The following is a 6126-nucleotide window of genomic DNA, read 5'->3' as shown; positions in this document are numbered from 1 at the left end:
TCTTGGTTTAAAGCTCTCCTCAAGTTGCAGTGGCTATAGCCCTCCAGTGCAAGGCTGGGGATAGTCATTTATGGAGTGTGCAACCAATATGATGGGTGAATAATCTTTGCTAGCTAAATCAATATATATATATATATATATATATATATATATATATATATATATATATATATATAATGTGTGTGTGTGTGTGTGTATCACAGGACTTGTCATATTAAGGGGAAACATGGTGCCTGACACCCCCTCTCAGCTCCTTAGTGGCTGTGAATATGTCTTCTTTATCCTGTGCACTTCTCTTTCCCAGTGATCTCACCAATGTGCTCTAAGAGGCTTGACACTCCACTGTGTAACTATGCATTACAAGGACAAAGAGTATCTTAGAAGCATGAGGAAATGCTATAAAGTCCTATTCTTCAACCTGGCTGCTTTGTGCAGCTGAGATATATGTGCTAAATACTTGAATTCTTATAATTCCTGGTAGGAGCTCAAAATTAATTGAAACAGAAAAGAGAAAGAAAAGTGCACACAAAGAATGTAACACTAATTGGATTTCTAAAATTTATACCCAATGTGGTGGCAACAAGACATGTTTTCATTGATGAGTTTATACAATGGCCAGATGTTAGATGAAATTTTGTTCAGTTGAATACTTCAGCAAGCAAAATATTTTAACAAGCATAGAAAGCTTGCAGTAGAAATGTCAACCTATTTTTTTGTTGTTGTTGATTATTCAATCTGGGAAATGTCCAAGGCAATGTCACCTGAACTAATTCTTACCATTTCTTGGGTTTCCCACTGATTTCTTGTCTGGGTTTTAAGTAGCCACTGAAGACTTAAAATGATGAATTGGGTTCTTCTACCTCCACGAGTTCTGAAATCTCTGAGAAACCATGGCATTCACAATAATATTTTTATGTATCATGGAGATAACAAATGCCCAGTGCCCACAAACTATGAGATGAGTACATGAGCAGACATGTATGTGCATGGGTGCAGGTGTGGATGAATCCATGAAACAATCCAATACTTAGGCGTGTGAGTGAAGAAACTGACAAGGCAGCCTGCTTTTCTTCTTCCTTTTCAAAGGATCATTCATCATAGAGGAGGACAATGTCTTGAAAGTATTACCTGGGGAGGAGTGAGGGGATAGGGGATTTTCAGAGAGAAGACTAGGAAAGGGGATAAAATTTGAAATGTAAATAAAGAAAATATCTAATAAGAAAGAAAGAAAGAAAGAAAGAAAGAGAGAAAGAGAGAGAGAGAGAGAGAGAGAGAGGGAGGGAGGGAGGGAGGGAGGGAGGGAGGAAGGAAGGAAGGAAGGAAGGAAGGAAGGAAGAAAGAAAGAAAGAAAGAAAGAAAGAAAGAAAGAAAGAAAGAAAGAAAGAAAGAAAGAAAGAAAGAAAGAAAGAATTACCCAAGGGTAAAAAGGAAAAGATAAAAATGAATTAGAATAACTAGCAACTATAAAAACATATATGAATGGCTATAGAATTTATATATTATTTTCAATCATTTTACCTCAAGGACCATTACAAGGTGAGCATCACTATTATTATCATCTCCAAAAATGAAGAAAACAAGTGTTTAGCAAATGACCTCACATTATACTTAGTAGAAAAGCAAAATCTGGAACCAGTTTATCAATTCCAACCATCTGTATGGCTCTCCTGTGTCTAATGCAGATCTCTCACAGCCCTACCCACCCAATTTCTCAGCAGTCATATTTATCTTTAATGGCATACATGCTCAAGTGCATGCACATGCACACACATACATGTATACATGTAATATGTATGTATGTATGTATGTATACATGCATGTAGAGGGATGCATGTATTATGCATTCAAGGAGAATTTATTTTGCCATACCACCATGAAGCAATAAATTAAATACTGAGAACCAGGAAAATTATAGACCTTAGAAAATATTTTACAAAATGGAATAAGGTGAGCAGCTACAGAGAACTTACTTATACTTTTGATAATTTAGGAAACTGTGTTTATTTTCCTTGAGAAAATATTACCAGTATCACTTCTTAAAATACAGCTTTGTTAGTATTGAAAAGGCTACAGATGAAGATTAACAGCAGCTATTGCTAAAGGCTTAAATAGTTCAATAATAAAGACAAATGAACACTCACAGTGCAACTAGTATATGGTTTCTCATCTTTTATGGATACCTTACACGGTAGCTTTTTTCCATTCTGCAGATATAAAAGGGAACTGAATCAGAGTGTTCAGTCATAGGACTAGTAGGGGGCAGAAGGGAGATTTTAACCCTGGCAGTTGTCCTCACCTCTCCGCTACCAGACCCACCCCTCTGGGGACTCTGAGCTAAGGCACTTTGAGGTTCCACTAGCTCCAACTTTCACTATCTCTCTTTGCAAGCCTTTGATTTTTCATATCAACTGAGATTACAGTATAAGGGACATTTCAGTTGCTCCTGACCTAATCTCTCATTATCACTTCAACGTCCGCTGCTAGAAGATTAAAGCCTCAAGTGCAAATTCCACAAAGATAAACTACCTAAGCTTACAAAGTGTTTTGAAAGGGGATTCTGAGTAGCCAGAGTAACTTTCTTTGGTGAGCAAGAGTAAACTAAAAACTAATTCCATCATGCATCGTCTACATTTTTGCTCAAAATTAGCAGCTCTTTGTGCAGAGACCCATAGAAAAATTTGGTGAATTTATTTATTAAATACCTACACATGAAATATTAAGCAAGGTATTTGTTTTCTAATTGTTTTTTCCTTGTTCTTTAAATTTTTTATTGGATATTTTATTTATTTACATTTCAAATGTTATCCCCTTTCCTGGTTTCTAAACCAGAAACCTCCTATCCCAACCTCCCTCCCCCTACTTCTATGAGGGTGCTCACACACACACACACACACACACACACACACACACACACTTCCACCTCCCTGCCCTGGCGTTCCCCTACACTAGGGAATTGAGCCTTCATAGGACCAAGGGTCTCTCCTCCCACTGATGTCCAACAAGGCCATCATCTCCTATATATGCGCCTGGAGCCATGAGTCCCTCCATGTGTACTCTTTGGTTGATGGTTTAGTTCCTGAGAGCTCTGGGAGGTCTGGTTGGTTGATATTGTTGTTCATTCTATGAGGTTGCAAACCCTTTCAGCTCCTTCAGTCCTCTCTCCTACTCCTCTATTGGGAACCCTGTGCTCAGCCCAATGGTTGGCTGTGAGCATCCACCTCTGTAATTCTCAGGCTCTGGCAGAGCCTCTTAGAAGACAGCTATATCAGGCTCCTGTCAGCAAGCATTTCTTGGAATCTGCAATAGTATCTGGGTTTGCTGTCTGTATATTGTGATGAATCCCCGCGGGGGGGGGGGGGATTCTCTGAATGGCATTTCCTTCAATCTCTGCTCCACATTTTGTCCCCGTATTTCCTTCCATGAGTATTTTGCTCCCCCTTCTAAGAAGACACTTTGGTCTTCTTTCTGTTGAGCTTCATGTGGTCTGTGAATTTTATCTTGGGAAGTCCCAGCTATTGAACTAATATCCACTTATCAGGGAGTGCATAGCATGTGTGTTGTTTTGTAACTGGGTTACTTCACTCAGGATGATATTTTCTAGTTTCATCCATTTGACTAAGATTTTCATTAATTCATTGTTTTTAATAGCTGAGTGGTACTCCACTGTGAAAATGTACCACATTTTCTGTATGCATTCCTCTGTTAAAGGACATCTGGGTACTATCCACCTTCTGGCAATTATAAATAAGACTGGTATGAATATAGTGGAGCATGTGTCTTTATTACATGTTGGATCATCCTTTGGGCATATGCCCAGGACTGGTATACCTGGGTCCTCGGGTATTACTATGTCCAGTTTTCTGAGGAATGGCCAAACTGATTTCCAGAGTGGTGTACCAGCTTGCAATCCCACCAGCAATGGAGGAGTGTTCCTCTTCCTCCACATCCTGGCCAGCATTTAGTGTCATCTGAGCTTTTGATCTTAACCATCCTGACTGGTGTGAGGTGGAATCTCAGGGTTGTTTTGATTTGCATTTCCCTGATGACTAAGGATGTTGAACATTTCTTTAGTTGCTTCTCAACCATTTGAGTTTCCTCAGTTGAGAATTCTTTCTTTAGCTCTGTACCACATTTTTTAGTAGGGTTCTATGGAGTCTGACTTCTGGAATTTTTTAGTATATAATAAATATTAGCCCTCTATCAGATGTAGTGTTGGTAAAGATATTTTCCAAATCTGTTGGTGGCTGTATTGTCCTATTGACAGTATCCTTTGCCTTACAGACGCTTTACAATTTTATGAGGTCTCATTTGTCATTTCTTAATCTTAGAGCATAAGCCATTCATGTTCTGCTCAGGAAATTGTCCCCTGTGTCCAGTGTTCAACACTCTTCCTCACTTTCTCTTATATTAGTTTCAGTGTATCTGGTTTTATATGGAGGTCTGTGATAAGCTTGGACTTGAGCTTTGTACAAGGAGATTAGAATAGATCAATTTGCATTCTTCTACATGCTGACCTCAAGTTGAACCAGCACCATTTGTTGAAAATATTGTCTTTTCACCACTGGATAGTTTTAGCTCCTTTGTCAAAGATGAAGTGACCATAGAGATCTTTCCATCTTCTGGGATCTTCAATTTCTTTCTTCAGAGACTTGAAGTTCTTACCATATAGATCTTTCACTTGTTGGGTTAGAGTCACACCAAGATACTTCATATTGTTTGTGACTATTGTGAAGGGTGTCATTTTCCTAATTTCTTTCTCAGCTGTTTATCCTTTGAGTAAAGGAAGGCTACTGATTTGTTTGAGTTAATTTTATATCCAGCCACATTGCTAAAGATGTTTATCAGCTGTACGAGTTCTCTGGTGGAATTTTGAGGTCATGAAAGTATACTATCATATCATCTGCAAATAGTGATATTTTGACTTCTTCCTTTCCGATTTGTATCCCTTAGACCTCCTCTTGATGTCTAATTGCTCTGGCTAGGACTTCAAGTACTATATTGAATAGGTAGGGAGAGAGTGGGCAGCCTTGTCTAGTTCCTGATTTTAGTGGGATTTAGTTTCTCTCCATTTAGTTTGATGTTGGCTACTCATTTCTGTATATTACTTTACTATGTTTAGGTATGGGCCTTGAATTCCTGATCTTTCCAAGACTTCTATCATGAAGGGGTGTTGGATTTTGTCAAATGCTTTCTCACCATCTAATAAGATGATCATATGGTTTTTCCTTTGAGTTTGTTTATATAGTGGAGTACATTGATGGATTTCTGTATATTGAACCATCCCTGCATCCCTGGGATGAAGCCTACTTGATCATGATGGATAATCATTTTGATGTATTCTTGAATTTAGTTTACAAGAATTTTATTGAGTGTTTTTGCATCAATATTCATAACAGAAATTGGTCTCAAGTTGTCTTTCTTTGTTGGGTCTTTGTGTGGTTTAATATGAGCAGAACTGTGGCTGCATAGAACAAATTGGGTAGTGTTTCTATATTGTGGAATAGTTTGAAGAATATTGGTTTTAGGTCTTCTTTGAAGGTCTGATAGAATTCTGCACTAAACCCATCTGGTGCTGGGTTTTTTGTTGTTGTTATTGTTGTTGGGAAGCTTATAATGACTGCTTCTATCTCTTTAGGGGTTAGGGGACTGTTTACGTGGTTTATCTAATTCGAATTTAACATTGATACCTGGTATCTGTCTAGAAAATTGTTTATTTCTTCCATATTTTCCAGGTTTTTATTGAGTAGAGGTTTTGTAGCAGGATTTAATGATGTTTTTGGATTTCCTCTGTTTCTATTGTTATATCTCCCTTTTCATTTCTTATTCTGTTAATCTGGATACTGTCTCTGTGCCCTCTAATTATTCTGGCTAAAGGTTTATCTATCTTTTTTGATTTCCTCAAAGAACCAGATCCTGGTTGTGTTAATTCTTTGTATCGTTCTTTTTGTTTCTACATGGTTGATTTCAGCCCTGAGTTGATTATTTCCTGCCATATACTCCTCTTGAGTGTATTTGTTTCTTTTTATTCTAGATCTTTCAGATGTACTCCAAGCTGCTAGTGTATGCTCTCTCCAGCTTCTTTTTGGAGGCACTCAGAGCTGTGAGTTTTGCTCTTAGCACTACGTT

General features: G+C 38.0%; 1 long non-coding RNA gene across 1 annotated transcript in view; it reads right to left on the bottom strand.

The window, feature by feature from the left end:
* Positions 1 to 6126, bottom strand: part of A830021F12Rik — a 53190-nt gene that overhangs the window by 14742 nt on the left and 32322 nt on the right. The window lies entirely within an intron of this gene.

Source organism: Mus musculus, chromosome 18, assembly GCF_000001635.26.
Source record: "Mus musculus strain C57BL/6J chromosome 18, GRCm38.p6 C57BL/6J".
NCBI lineage: Eukaryota > Metazoa > Chordata > Mammalia > Rodentia > Muridae > Mus > Mus musculus.
Note: the sequence above shows the minus strand (reverse complement) of the source record. Positions and strands in the feature narration are given on the sequence as shown.